Raw genomic sequence first — 16,693 nt, forward strand, 5'->3', positions numbered from 1 at the left:
AGCTTGAGGATGTATCCTCACTCACACCACAATGCATCATGAGAATAGACTGTTTCGGTTGATTTAAACATCCAAGGAATGCATTGTTTCTTCCTAGTTTCCAACACCATTATTGAGACACAGACAACATAAATGTCACTTTAGTAATCTAGATTCCTTTTTTGTAGTTACATGAGAAATTAAAAGGCATGAAATCTCCACATATTATGTTTTATGAATTATATGAAAGTGCCATATACTTACTTCTGTATACTTTGTACTAAGTACAGACCATCCTGGGCTTCCTGGGTGGCGCTAGCAGTAAAGAACTCACCTGGCAATGCAGGAGACATAAGAGATGCGGGTTTGATCCCCGGGTGAGGAAGATCCCCTGGAGTAGGCAACGGCAACCCACTCCAATATTCTTGCCTGGAGAATCCCATGGACAGAGAAGTCTGGAGGACTACAGTCCATAGGATCACAAGTTGGACATGACTGAAGTGACTTAGCATGCACATGTACAGATCATCCTAGACTTAAGATGATAAATCTATCATAAGTTGAAAAATTAATAAGCTGAAAATGCATTTAATGCACCTAACCTACCAAACATCATTGCTTAGCCTGGCCTATCTTAAATGTACTGAAAGCACTAACATTAGTCTACAGTTTGGCAAATATCATCTAACACAAAGCCTATTTAATAATAGTGCTGAAAATCTCATGTGATTTATTGAATCTGATACTGAAAGTGAAAAACAGTAAGCTTGTATAGGTACAGAATGTTTGTAAGTGTATCAGTTGTTTACCTTCATGGTGGGAGTTGCTGACTGGGAGCTGCTTCTCGCCACCCCACCCAGCATCAAGAGAGAGGACTGTACCGCATAGGGCTAACCCGGGAAAGGATCACAACTCAAAATTTGAACTGCAGTTTCTACTGAATGTGTATCACTTTCTCACCATGGCTAAAGTCGAAAAATCATAAATTGAACCAAGTCAAGTCAGGGACAGTCTGTACATGGTTCACCCATATTCTGTGCTCAGTGAAAATTTTGAAAAAGTTTTGAAGCTCCAAAACTTTTGAACTCTTAATTACATTTTTAAAATATGAAAGCATGTTGAATTTTCCAGAAGGTTTTGAGAGAATTGCCTAGTTTTTCTAAGATTGATATTTTAATGAATATATGTGTATATATATATATATGTAAACTTATAGTAACAAAATTTTCTTAAGTTGCATTTTCCCTATGAAGACCTTACTTAGATAATTATGCTTTCTGTTTTGTTGTTAATTGTATTTCAGCTTAGGAATGCTAAAGCTGGATTCTGGTCAGTTGTATGATCTTTCTAGACTGGCACCCAGAAGCTGAGAAGATTGTCGGCAGTCATTTCCTTTCTCCTTTCTTCCATCACTTCGTTCTTTCTCTATCTCCTTTCCCTTATTTCTGTATGCACTGGGCCTGTTTGCATGACTTGCCCACTGAAGAGATTCGATGTTATTCCAAATAAGTTTTTGTACCTTCATGGGATGAATGGATAAGGGCAAGATTTCCTTGAAATGATCTTTGGAAGGTGCTATAGAATGTTCATTAATTTGTATCATTAAAGCAGCTCTAGCCATGTAGATGCTGGTCAGCGGTAGACTTGTTCTTGATATGTCTGCTTCAGGTTTAGGGTCAGGAAGCCTTTGTTTGAACAGTTGGGATAATGTCCTGGCAATTTCTGTAGTATGCAGTAACTTGACTTGTCCCAAGGATGGCTGATTCACTTAGAAAGCTGGCTGGACACTGATTGCAACTGGTGAATTTCTTATTGGAAAGTTGTCCAGTGTGAGCACACATTTTGATGGACATCTATTTCTGTATCTCTCAGAGGCTGAGGGTTAACATAGCAAGTATTAAGATGCCTACCCATTGGTTAAGTATCTTATCATCTATCATTTTTCTTTTCTTGGAAACTATGATTTGCCTTCTTTAGAGTTTTCCTTTTTGGGGGGTATTATATAGAACTGAAACAAAGGAAAAACAGATATCATATATATGTTCTAGACAGTGCACAGTTTTTGCTGTTGAGAATTGTACACATATATGTGTGTTTGTGTGTCTAGCTGTCTATTTATCTACCTAGTCTAGCAGAATAAATTTTCTAGTCCACTTCTAAATATTTTTGCAAAACCATTGAGGCTATTTCAAATTTGTTATGTTAATTTCCTCAATTGTTTGCATACCTTGGAAAATTTTGATTGCTTGAATTAAAATATGTACAGACTTCAGTTTCAAAATCGTCATTTTCACTTTATTTCTACTGTGAAATTAATGAAAAATCTATTGTTAGTGTCATGCAAATATTTTAGTAGGAAAACGTATGGGTTTATCATAAGCATAGAAAAAGGAATTTGAAATAATAAGAATTACTTTGAAGAAACATTCTCTTAGTTTTTACAGGTTCCTGAACTTCAAAACTGATCCCTCAAAAAAGACTTGTGCTCTTAACTTATAGTCATGCATATTTTTATGAATTTCTTGCTAATAGTGACTGACACACAGAGAATAACTGGGCTTATTTTATATTAAAATAAGACATCAAACTTTTGCATAACAAAGAGCAGAAAAAGATTTAGCCAATAAACTCTATGTGGGTTTTTAGTTTGGATGATTTTAAGTTATATTAAATTTCTTTAAAATCAAGAACAGAAAAGGTCTCCTACCAGATGGGAATTCACATGTGAAGACAGCATTATAGAGATTAAGGTCAAAGTGAGAGAAACTTGAAAGAAAAAAAATGTTAGTGGGTTACTGCAATTCAAATACTAAATATTATATTTACCTAAGGATTTCTTCTGGCTTTGGGGATAACTAATAAATTAAAAATTTTAATTTCAAGAAATATTAAATATATTTTCTTTGCTTAGTTTAGGAAAACAAAAACAAATTTATTTCTTAAATAAGTCAAAGGAAATTCTTAAAAATTTTCTCTCCATTAATAGACTTTGGAAGTTAGATATGTAGGTTTAAAATGTAGTGAACTCTGGGCTAAAATCAGGAGAAAATTCTACTTCTCAATCTGCCATAACTTGTTATGTAATCTTTTACAAATCACTGAAAACTTTCTATACAAGAACACTCATTATAGAATGAATTCTATTTTTTTCTAGGTTTGGTATTGTTTTTTTACAATAAAGTAAGACAGTGTAACTACTTGTAAAATGCGTTGCATGATAGCAGTATCAGTAGAAGTAAAATTTTTTTATTTTTTATAATCACTAAGGTATTTTGAAATAAAGCTTACTCTTGAAACATTAACACTATAATAATTAAATACACCTTTTATAAAAAATAAAATTCAGTATTAAAATATGCTTCTAAATTCCAAACATCTTGAAATCATAAAAAACTGCACAAAACAACTATTTAAAAAAGCAATTATTTAATTTAAAATTTGATAAAAAGGAGGGGGAGAGGCAATAAAACAATGGTTAAGAAGCAATGGAAAAATATCACTAGTAATAACGTTTTAGAATTGTAAATATTTTTGTTATTTCAAAGCTCAGCTTATTAGTATAAAAAGTGTATACAAATAGATTGAGACTTTTAAAGTAAAAATATATTGTGACTATAAAGTCACTCAGATTATGTGAGCAAATGTGTTCACTACAGATTTATAGTTGACTTTGCATTTAATCCTTAAATTTTACTGAAATTGTGCTAAATTAGATAGAACAATACAGTCAAAGACTGCCATAAATTGAAAAAAAGGAAAGAAAAAATAGAGAATGATTTTCTCTGATCAGGGAATACATTTTTTCAGATCCCGAGGGTTCTTCTAGTCTAACTTCCCATGTAGTTCAAGAATCTTTTAAGAGTCCCTGAGCATTGATTATCCAGGCTCTGCCCAAATGCCCCCAGTAATGGGAGGCTCATACTCTCCTGTGGCTGTGTTTTTAGCACAATATTTGAGATCTACTCTCCACGATCTGGATAACGGATATCAATGACAATTTTGGCTCACACTAAAGCTTTTGGAAAATTAGATCCTTCTAGATTTTTTTAATATAGATTCAATTACATTTGAAAGTCAGTTATATAACATAAACACGGGGGATGTCAAATACAGCAAATTGTTGACATGAATCTTAATATCCAGAAACTCATAGCTTATAAGGAGAAAGACTCAAATAATTGCAACGTGGTGTCATAGGGACAATGATAGAAGTATGAACATACTACAGAAGCAGCATAGAAGAGGTTTTAATAGATTTAAAGACTCATAACAAATGAGTCTTCATTGAGCCACTGGGATGAATGGTGATAGAGATGGAAATGGAAAGTAGAATGAAAAACACATACAAACACACTGAGGTCCAGATTACATAATACACGTGGGAAATTGCAAGAGAGAGGCCAAATTAGGTCCCTCCTCCTTTATTTTTATAATTGGCTTTCTGAAGAGTTTTATTGAAGTATATTTGATATATAAAAAATCATACATATTTATTGTTTGCAATTTATTGTGTTTGGATATATATATATGTATATACATATATCTGAGAAGGCAATGGCACCCCACTCCAGTACTCTTGCCTGGAAAATCCCATGGATGGAGGAGCCTGGTAGGCTACAGTCCATGGGGTCGCTAAGAGTCGGACACAACTGAGCGACTTCACTTTCACTTTTCCCTTTCATGCACTGGAGAAGGAAATGGCAACCCACTCCAGTATTCTTGCCTGGAGAATCCCAGGGACGGCGGAGCCTGGTGGGCTGCCGTCTATGGGGTCGCACAGAGTTGGACACGACTGAAGCGACTTAGCAGCAGCATATATATATATACATACATATATACCTATGAGGGCTTCCCAGCTGGTTCAGATGGTAAAGAATCTGCCTGAAATGCAGGAGACCTGGGTTCCGTCCCTGGGTTGGGAAGATCTCCTGGAGAAGGGGATGGCTTCTTCTTCCACTTCTTCCAAGTGGCTGAAGTGACATTAGCAAAGAAGAGATTAGGATGAGATCAGAGAGAGAAACTGGCTTTATATGTCACTGCAGTTTGGAAAGCCCCTGAATTTTGAGTGGAGGAACGACACCAGAGACTTTTACATTATAATAGATTATTTTGGCTGCCCAATTGAAAATAGACCAAAGCTGGCCAGGAGAAAAGAAAGGCTAGGTTTGTTTTGTTTTGGTTTGGTTTGTTTTGTTGTGTTTTGAGGGAGGGAAGATTGCTATTGCAGGTATCCGTGGCTTGGATTAGAATGGTAGTGGTGGCTGTGGTTAAAATTAGTTCTCTTCTGGATAATTTTGAAGGTAGAATTAGCTGAAGGACTGGATATAGAATATGATAGAAAGTCATGGAATACTTTATGACTTTTGGCCTGAAAGAGCAGAGTTGAAATTTACCTAAATGGAGAAGAGGAGCAAGTGAGTCTAGATAACATGGCTATGAATAGTTTAGCTGTAGTCATCTCTCAATTCAGGTGTAGGTTTAAATGTAGAAGGTATAAGTTCATCCAGCAAAGCCAGGGAGAGACGAGGGCTAAGAGCCTTTACAGAGAATGGTTGGAATGACTGAATCATGGAATTTAAACTTGCTGAGGAGAGTAGTGGGGCTTCCCTGGTGGCTCAGCTGGTAAAGAATCTGCCCGCAATGCAGGAGATGCAGGTTCGACCCCTGGGTTGGGAAGATACCCTAGAGAAGGGAAAGGCCACCCACTCCAGTATTCCTTCCTGGAGAATTCCATGGGCAGAGGAGGCTGGTGAGCCACAGTCAATGGGATTGAAAATAGCTGGACACAAGTGAGCAACACATCCACAGAAGGAGAGCAGTGAGGGCATCAGAGAGTGGAGGGTCAGTGCAAGGTGATGGGAATAATGACTGTAGACCTCATTCTGAGGACATCAAAAGACTTTAGACTTGTGGTACTGCCAGGAAGTGAACTGGAAAGGTTATTCTGGTTATGTATTACAGTATGTGTCAGCTAAATTCTACTAAATTATTATTCACATCTTGATTTTTTAACTGCTTTGTTCAAGATAGTAGTATTTACCCCATTCTCTTAATGTCAGTATGACATTATTAAAAAAGACAAATCAAGTCAGTTGTGCAAGTTATTTTTACAAATGTCATCTTGCTTTCTAATGATCACTATATGCTTTTCATTATATCAACATTTCTTTTCAAATGTTCACAAAATACATTGATTCTAGAATTTCTGGTTTAACTTGGTATCTGTAATGAGGGAAATATTAAAGAACAGAGCTCTATATTTTATTGTGAGACTCTAAGATCTAGAAAAAAAGAATAATTATTTTATATGTTTGATGCATTCATTTTAAAGAATAAAAGTCTTTTGATTTTTAAATTTAAAAAAATGTTCCTGTTTATTGATATTAGCCTCATAGATCTACTTGTGGAATTTATGTCCTCTCCACCAATGCTTTCAAATTTTTCTTTAAGTGTTTGGAAACTTTTAAAAAAAAAAGATTTATTTATTTGTTCATGGCTTTGCTGGGTTTTCCTTGCTGCATGCAGGCTTTCTTTAGTTGTGGTATGCAGGCTTCTCATTGTGGTTCTCATTTTTCTTGTTGTGGAGCGCAGGTTCTAGGCATATGAGCTTCAGTTGCAGCATGTGGGCTCAGTAGTGGTGGCTCTCAGGCTCTAGAATTATGGCTTAGTAGTTGTGAGTCACAGGCTTAGCTGTCCTGAAGCATGTGGATCTTTCCAGACCAGGGATGGAACCCAAGTCTCCTGCATTGGCAGGTGGATTCTTTATAGCTGAGCCACCAGGAAAACTCTTAAATGTTTTTGATAGTGTGCCCCTTTCAGGAAAATATTTCTATGGATTTGTATCCCAACATATGTTTATGTATAAATTATGTTCTTCAAATATAATCAAATACAAATATGATACATATATTATAAAACTTGGCCAGTTATAGGAACTGAAAGAGAATGAAGTTGAATGCAATGTTGTTTATTTTTATTTTCTTTTTTTTAGCATAAACACTTTTCTCATTTAATTAAGTAATTATAGTTAATATTACACTAGCAGTATTTTAGTAATAGTGACATTGTTGTATTAGAGCTGATGATTTTATCATTGTCATTGGCTTTTCACTCATAAGTGTTTGATAGGAAATATGCCCAAAGGGGAAGAGGAATCTTAGCACTACCATTTTCTAATTGTTCAGTTGTACTTGTGATAAGAGGATTGCCTTTGATGACTCCTTTGCAAGAGACTTTTTGAATTTCTTGTTCATTTTGTGAGGGCAAATTTCATTAAGACTGGACAATGTAATCTGTAAATCTGCTTCACTGGTACACTTAAATTTGAAAAGTTTAAATATGAGTAAAATCACCTGTCTTAATGAACTCCTACTGTTCTATTAGAATGTTTCCATAAACTAGTATAGCACGGATAATGGTCTCATATTTGGGCTCAGTGAGGATGGTCTTGTCAATCTGTATTTTAAATATTAGTAGAGCTTCATATCCTGACATCCTTCTTGTAGGCACTAGTTTTCCATCACAGGAAAAAAATTAACAGAAAGAACATATGGTAAATCCTTATTCAGTGAAGTACATGGAAGCTGAAATTTATCATGCCCCTAAAACTTCACTCTTTAGCATATGTCCATCACTTCATTCATTTTTGCTAAAGAGGTAAGGAATCTCTTGGTATAACTCCCTTACTTGCTTCACTGTGGTTTTTACCTCTACTTCTGTGATACCTACAGACATCTTTGGGGTGCTTTTAAAAATTATTGAGGTAATATTGGTTTTGTAACAGTATATAAGATTTATGTGTACAACATTATATTTCGACTTCTGTAGGGGACTTCCCTAGTGGCTCAGTGTTGAAAAATCTGCCTGCTAATGCAGGAAACTTGGGTTTGATCCTAGAGTTCCAAGGATCCCCTGGAAGATCCCCTGGAGAAGGAAATGGCAACCCACTCCAGTACTCTTGCCTGGAGAATCCCATGGACAGAGGAGCCTGGTGGGCTACAGTCCATGGGGTCATGAAGAGTCAGACATGACTGAGCATGCACACACATAGAATAAATTCTCCCTTTTTAGTGTACAGATTTATGAGATTTTACAAACACCTGCAGTTGTGTAGCTACCACTATGATCAGTAATGGAACAATTCTATCACTCCAAGAATTACCCTTGGACACCACTTCATCTATTCCTTCTTCACCCCTAGACCCTAAGCCACAACTCGTCTGTTTCATACCTTATAGTTTTGCCTTTCCAGAATATTACATACTTGGAATCAGATCGTATGCATTCTTTTGAATCTGGCTTTTTCCATTTAGCATATTGCAGTTGAGATTCATCCATGTTTCTATGTGTATCAGTAGTTTGTTTCTTTTTCCAGTTGACTAGTATTCCATTGTATGGATGTCTCACTCAGCAATCAGCTGAAGGACATTTGAGTTTTTCCCAAGTTTTACTAATCAGAAATAAAGCTGCTATAATAATTAGTACACAGTTTTTTTCAGCGAACATAATGTCATTTCTCTTGGATAAATACAGAGAAGATAGTGCTGCTACTTAATGAGCAATAATTTATGTACAAGTATGAATATTGTATAAATATAAGTGTATTATTAAATAGACTTTCACTAGAACCCAGAGACACTATTATGATGTCTAAAAGTAACTTTCAAATTCTTTAAGCCTGCTCATTTCTCAACACTAAATTTCAGGTTAAAACCTTTGTCCTTTCTTCATTGAAAAAGGTATTGGTTTGGCCAAAAAGTTCGTTAGGGTTTTTCATAAGGAATTACAGAAAACCCCGAATGAACTTTTTGGCAAACATATGCAAAATCTATCATTTTCCCACCACAATCTAAAACCCTTTTTACCTCTGTGCCTATTTCCTCCTCATAAAAAAGGGAGAAATTCCCACTGTCTTCACAAAACAGCTTATTACAAGGCTGTTTTAATTTCTCTAATACATATTTACAACCCCCTCTACTTAAATTTTGTTTCCACTCTCAATACCCAATCAAAACTACTTTCAACAAAACCACTGATGTCCTTGATGTTGCTAAATTCAGTGAATTTTTGTTCTTAGTCTCTAATCTCTTGTGTATTTGTCATTGATTATTACTTTTGTTCTATTTTAACCTTTTGTTTCTAAAGCTGAAATACTTAATAGAGTCAAATTTAATTATTTTGAGACATTTGGAGCAGTCCTAGAGTATGATGCAGTGTTTTTCTTTTTCAGTTTCAATTTGACTCTATTATTATATTCTCCTGAAAGCTTAAATTTAAAATTTTCAAACTGAAAGAAAACTTTTAGAAATGGTGAAAAGAACATCCATATATTTCTCTTTGATTCTTCAACTGTTAACATTTTGCCAAATTTAATCTGTCTCTCTAAGGCTGTTTCTCTCTATAAAGAGAGATCAATATCAATCTATATTTTAATACACATCCAAGCAAAATATTTTTCTGTATTATATCTTACAATTGAAATAATTTGATCTTGTATATTTAAGTCTATGATTTGTTTCAAGTTAATTCTCGTGTGAAATGTAAAGTAAGGCTTGGGATTCTTTTTTTTTTTTCCTAAGTTTTTGGTTTTGTAAGAAGCAGACTTTATTTGTTAACAGCTATTTTAGGTTCATAGCAAAATTGAGAAGAAGGTACAGAGATTTCCCGTATATACCTTGTCCCCATGCATTCATAGCCTCCCATATTATCAACATCCCTCACCAGAGTTATGCATTTGTTATAATTGAAAATCTACACTGCTACATCATTATTCCAAAGACTATAGTTTACATTGGGATTTACTTTTGGTGTTGTATATTTTATGGATTTGGACAAATCCATAAAATACACAATGACATGTATCCACCATTATAGTATCATACAGAGTATTTTCACTTCCTTAAAAATCCTCTTTGCTGTGCCTTTTTTTCCTTTCTTCATCTCTAAACACTGGGAACTGCTGATCTTTATACTGTCTCTATACTTTTGCCTTTTCCAAAATGTCAGATACTTAGAATAATCCAGTATTTCAGATTGGCTTCTTTATCCTTGTAATTTGCTCTTAAGATTCCTGCTTTTTTTTTTTTTGGTAGCTTGATAGCTCATTTTTTTTTAGAGCTGAATAAAATTCCATTTTCCTGATGTACCAGTCTGTATTCATTTTCCTACTGAAGGATACCTTGGTTCCCTCCAAGTTTTGGCAATTATGAATAAAGCTGCTATATACCACTGTTTAGGAGGCTTCCCTAGTGGCTTTGTGGTAAAGAATCTGCCTGCCAATGCAGGAGATGTGGGTTTAATCTCTGGGTCAGGAAGATCCCCTGGAGGAGGGCAAGGCAACCCACTCCAGTAGTTTTTCCTGGGAAATCCTGGTGGACAGAGAAGCCTGGTAGATTACAGTCCATGGGGTTGCAAAAGAGTTGGACATGACTTAGTGACTAAATAACAACAATAAATATATCTGTGCACAGGTTTCTGTGTTGACATAAATTTATACTCCTTTGAGTAAATACTAAGAAATGTGATTGCTGGATCATATGATGAGAATATGTTCAGTTTTGTAAGAAGCTACCAAATTATCTTCCAAAGTGGCTGCATCATTTTGCGTTCATACTAGCAATGCATGAGAATTCCTGTTGCTCTACATCCTCCCAGCATTTGGTGTTGTCATTGTTCTGGATTTCAATCATTCTACTAGGTGAGTAAGGGTATCTCATTGTTGTTTCAATTTGCATTTCCCTGAGACATACAATGTGGAACATATTTTCATATTCTTATTTGTCATTTGTATATCTTTGATGAGGTATCTGTTAAGGTCTTTGGCCTATTTTCAAATGGGTATATTTGTTTTTTTAGCATTAAATTTTATAAGTTCTTTGTATATTTAGCATAACATATTTTTATCAGTGTGTCTTCTGCAAATATTTTCTCTGAGTCTGTGGTTTGTATCTTTATTCGTTTGATGTTGTCCTTTTCACAGCAGAAATTTTAAATTTTAATGAAATCCAGCTGATCAAGTCTTTCTTTAATGGGTTGTGCCTTTGGTGTCCTACCCAAAAAGTGAAAAGTGAAAGTGAAGTCACTCAGTTGTCTTTGTGATCCCACAGACTGTAGCCTGCCAGGCTCTTCCATCCATGGGATTCTCCAGGCAAGAATACTGGAATGGGTTGCCATTTCTTTCTCCAGGTAGGAGATCCCTAGGTAAGGAAGATCCCTTGGAAAAGGGATAGGCTACCCACTGCAGTACTTTTGGGCTTCCCTTGTGGCTCAGCTGGTAAAGAGTCTGCCTGCAATGCGCAAGACCTTGCTTTGATCCCCTGGAGAAGATAAAGGCTACCCACTCCAGTATTCTGGCCTAGAGAATTCCATGTATCAAACCTGGGTTTCCTGCACTGCAGACGGAGTCTTTACCACAAAGCCACCAGGGAAGCGCTCCCCCTCCCCACGACCTTATATACAAGTATGGTGGCTAAAAAAGTGATGCCTAAGCCAAAATTTATCTAGATTTTCCCCCATATCTTTTCTTCTAGGAGTTTTATAATTTTATGTTTCACATTTAGGTCCATGATCCATTTCTGAATAATTTTTGTGAAAGTTGTGAAGTTTGTGTTTAGATATATATTTTATGTGTGTGTATATGTATATATATGTATGTATGTATAAGGGGCTTCTCTGATGGCTCACCAGTACAGAATCTGCCTACAATGCATGAAATGCAGGAGATGCAGGTTTGAGACATGGGTTGGGAATATTCCCTGGAGGAGGAAATGGTAACCCACTCCAGTATTCTTGCCTGGGAAATCCATGGACAGAGAGGTCTGGCAGGCTACAGTCCATAGGGTTGCAAAGATTTGGAAACGACCGAGCACAGGAGCACACCTATATATGTATATCTGTATGCATAGATATACATATACATATATATATCTCTTTTTTGTATGTGGATATCATGCTATTCCAGCACAGATAGTGTCAGTCCTCCAACTTTGTTCTTCTTTTTCAATAGCATGTTAGCTATTCTGAGTCTTTTGCTTGTCCATATGACCTTTAAAACCAATTTGTTGATATCCAAAAATTAATTTCCCATGTTTTTCTTTTTACTGGAATTGTGTTGAATTTATAGGTCATTTTGGAACTCACATCTTGATAATATTGAATGTTCCTATCCATAAATATCCAGCCGTTTGTTTGATTATTCTGTGGCTCCATTAATCAGAATTTTGTATTTTTCCTTATAGAGATATTGTACATATTTTTTTAGATACATACCTAAGTATTTCTTTCCTTATTTGGTGCTAATAAAAATGATTTGTGATTTTAATTTCAAATTCCACTTGTTTATTGCTGTCATATAGGAGAGTAACTGACCTTTGTATATTAATCTTGTATTCTGCACCCTTGCTATACTCACTTATTAGTTCCAGGATTTTCCTTGTTTCTTCTTCTGAATTGGCTACATAGAAGATCCCCATTCCAGTATTCTTGCCTGGAGAATTCCATGGGCAGAGGAGCCTGGCTGGCGACAGTCCACAGAGTCACAAAAAGTCAGACATGACTGAGCAACTGAGCGTGCTCACACACACACACACACACACACACACACACACACACACACACACAGAAGATCATGTAGTCCATAAACAAAGTTTAATTTTTCCTTCCAAATCTTTATATCTTTTATTTCCTTTCTTTGTCTTATTGCATTGGCTGGAACTTCTACTATATTGTTGAAAAGGAGTGGTGAGAGGAGACATTCATGACTTGATCCTGATCTTAGTAGGAAATCTTGGAGTATCTTACCATTAAACATTACGTTAGTTACAGGGTTTTTGTAGATATTCTTTATCAAATTGAGAGAGTTCCTTCTATTAATACATTCCTGAGAGTTTTTATTATGAATGAGTTTTGGATTTTGTCAAATGCTTTTTTTTTTTTTTGCATCTATTGATAATGATCATGTGATTTTTCTTCTTCAGCCAATTAATGTGATGAAGTGAAGTGAAAGTCACTCAGTCATGTCTGACTCTTTGTGACCCCATGGACTACACAGTCCATGGAATTCTCCAGGTCAGAATACTGGAGTGGTTAGCCTTTCCCTTCTCCAGGGGATCTTCCCAACCCAGGGATCAAACCCAGGTCTCCCACATTGGAGGCAGATTCTTTACCAGCTGAGCCACAAGGGAAGCCTAAGAATGCTGGTGTGGGTAATCTATCACTTCTCCAGGGGATCTTCCTGGCCCAGGAATTGAACCAGGGTCTCTTGCATTGCAGGCAGATTCTTTATCAACTGAGCTATGAGGGAAGCTCTAATTAATGTGATATATTATACCAATTGATTTTTGAATGTTGAATCAGTCATGCATATATAAAATAATCCCATTTGGCTGTATCCCCTTTTGTGTGTTATTAGATTCAGTTTGCTACTACCTTGTTGATTTTTGCATCAATGTTCATTAGAGATATGGTTTTATTTTCTTGTAATGTCTTTGTCTAGTTTAGGTATCTGGGTAATGCTGGCCTCATAGAATTAGTTAGGAAGTATTCCCTATGCTTCTACCTGCTGAAAGAAGCTGTAAAGATTTGGTGTAACTTTTTCTTTAAATGTCTGGTAGAATTCACCAGTAAACCCATCTGGGTCCAATGCTTTCTCTTTTAAAAGTTTTAAATTATTGACTCAATATATTTTATAGCTATAGGCCTATTCAGATTATGTTTTTCTTCTTGTGTGAATTTTGGCAGGGTGTGTCTTTCAAAGAATTGGTCCACTTTATCTTGGTTATCAAGTTTGTTGACAATGAGATATTTATAGTATTCCTTTATTATCCATTCAATGTCTATAAGATCTGCAGTGATGTACCCTCTTTCATTTTTGATGTTAATAATTGTGTCCTTTGTTTTCTTTCTTAGCTCAGCTAGGTGCTTATTGAGCTCATTAGTCTTTTCAAAGAACCAGCTTTTCATTTCATTGATTTTTCTCTATTGATTTCCTATTTTCAATTTTATTGATTTCCACTCTAATTTTTATTATATCTTCTCTTTTGCCTACTTTGGATTTACTTTCTTGTTCTTTTTTCTAGTTTCTTCAAGTGGAAGCTTAGATTATTAGTTTTTCTTCTTTTCTAATCAAAGCATTCACTGCTATAAATTCCCTTTAAGCACTGTTTTTATTGTATCACACTAATTTTGATTAGCTGTGTTTTCATTTTCATTGAACTGAAAATATTTTAAAATTTTTCCTGATTTCTTCTTTGACTCATGTGTTCAAGGTTCATTTTTGTGCATATAGATATCCAATTTCCCCCTCACTGTTTATTGAAAGACTATTTTTTTCACTGAATTTCCTTATCACCATTCTTGAAAATCAGTTGGTCATATTAGTGAGAATATATTTGTGAACTCTCTTTTTTGTTTTACTGTTCTGTTTATCTGTCTTAATGCTAATACCACGCTGCCTTGATTACTATACCTTTATAGTATTATGAAGGTATGTAATACTCTATACCTTTATCTGAGTATTGTAAGTAAGCTGAGTATTATAAGTTTTCCAAACTTGCTCTTTTTTGAGGTGAACTTCATTTTAAAGCAGTTTTAAATTTATACAAATTTTGAAAAGATAGAGTTCCTATATTTTCCACACTCAGTTTCTTCTATTATTAATATATGACACTAGTATAGAATTTTGTCACAATTCATGTGATAATGTTGAACACAATGTTTATACTTTATTCAGATTTCCTAAGTTTTGTTAATGTCTTTCTTCTGTCCTTTCTATAGGATATCACTCAGGATACCACATTATATTTAGTAATCATGTATCCTTAGGCTTTTCTTAGCTGTGACAGTCTATCAGAGTTTTCTTTTTATGATTACCTTGGCAGGACTGTATAGTAAGACTCTTCCCATCTGGCTGTGCCATTTTATATTTCTATCAGCAATTCATAAGTGTCCCTATTGGTCTGCATCCTAACCAGCAGTTGGTATCCATTCTATTAGGCATGTGGTGGTGTTTGTATTTTCCTAAGGATGAATCATGTTGAGCATCTTTTCATATGCTTATTGACATCTGTATATCTTTGGTGTAGTATCAGTTAATATCTCTTGTTAATTTTTAAATTGAATTGCTTTTTCTTTTATTGTTGAATTTTATGAGCTCTTTGAATATTTTGATATAATTCCCTGATCAGATATGTGTTTTGCATATATTTTCTCCCAGTCTGTGACTTGTTTGCTAACATTGTCTTTCTCGGAGCAGAAGTCTTAATTTTAATGTTTAATTTATCATCTTTTAATTTTATGGATCATAATTTTAACATCGTATCTAAGAACTCACCACCAAGCCCAAGGTCACATAGATTTTCTGTTATGCTTTCTTCAAGTAGTTTATTGTTGTTGCATTGTTAGTTTTTCATATTGCACTTAGATCTATAGTCTGTTATGAATTAATTTAGCAAAAGGTATAATTATATATTTTTTATAAAATAATCTATATTTATTTTATTTTCATATGAATGTCTAATTAATTCAGCACTATTTGTTAAAAAGTCTATCATTTCTTCATTGAATTGCCTTTGAAACTTTGTGAAAAATGAATTAACTATATTTGTGAGGATCTATTTCCAGGTCTTATATTCTGATATATTATTCTATATATCTATTTTTTTGCCAATACCATGCTGCATTAGTTACTTTATATTTATGATATCTTTGAATAAATTTCTGTTATTGCTTTTTAAAGAAATATTTTATTGACCATTCCAAGTCTTTTGCCTTCCCATATCAAATTTAGAATCTGTTCTTTGATATCAATCATTTAGCTTCCTGATCTTTTCATGGAGATTTCATTGAACTTATAAATCAAGTTAGGGATAATTGACATCTTGACAATATTGAGTCTTGTAATACATAAACATGGGACATCATTCCATTAAAAAAAGAAAAACTTTCATTTCTTCCATCAGTGTTTTTTTGTTTTCCACATACAAACCCTATATATAGTGTTTTGATTTGTATCTAAGTATTGCATTATTTTACGCTATTGTAAATGGTATTGTTTTATAACTTCAAATTCAACTTGTTCCTTGTTGGTATATATTAATATAATTGATCTCTGTGTTGCCCTTATATTCTATGAACTTGCAATCATTATTTTCAGGGTTTTTTGTTTGTTTGGTTGGCTTTCTATATAAGTCATGCTATCAATTTAATTCTTTTTTAAAAATCTATTTATTTTTTAATTGAAGGATAATTGCTTTATAGAATTTTGTTGTTTTCTGTCAAACCTCAACATGAATCAGCTATAGGTATACATATGTCCCCTCCCTCCTGACCATCCATCCCATCTTCCTCCCCATCCACCCCTCTAGGTTGATACAGAGCCCCTGTTTGAATTCCCTCAGACATACAGCAAATTCCCATTGGCTATCTATTTTACATACAGTAATGTAATTTTCCACATTACTCTCTTCAAACATCTCACCCTCCTCTCCCTTTTCCCTGTGTCCATAAGTCTGTTCTCTATGTCTATTTCTCCATTGCTGCCCTGCAAATAAATTCTTTGGTACCATCTTTTCAGATTCCATATATATGCATTAGTATACAATATTTATCTTTCTTTTTCTGACTTGACATTGCTCTCTATAATAGGCTCTAGGTTTGTCCACCTCATTAGAACTGACTCAAACACGTTCCTTTTTATGGCTGAGTAATATTCCATTGT

This window comes from Giraffa tippelskirchi, chromosome 3 (genome assembly GCF_054371585.1).
Source record: "Giraffa tippelskirchi isolate mGirTip1 chromosome 3, T2T-mGirTip1v1.2.pri, whole genome shotgun sequence".
NCBI classification, from domain to species: Eukaryota; Metazoa; Chordata; class Mammalia; order Artiodactyla; family Giraffidae; genus Giraffa; species Giraffa tippelskirchi.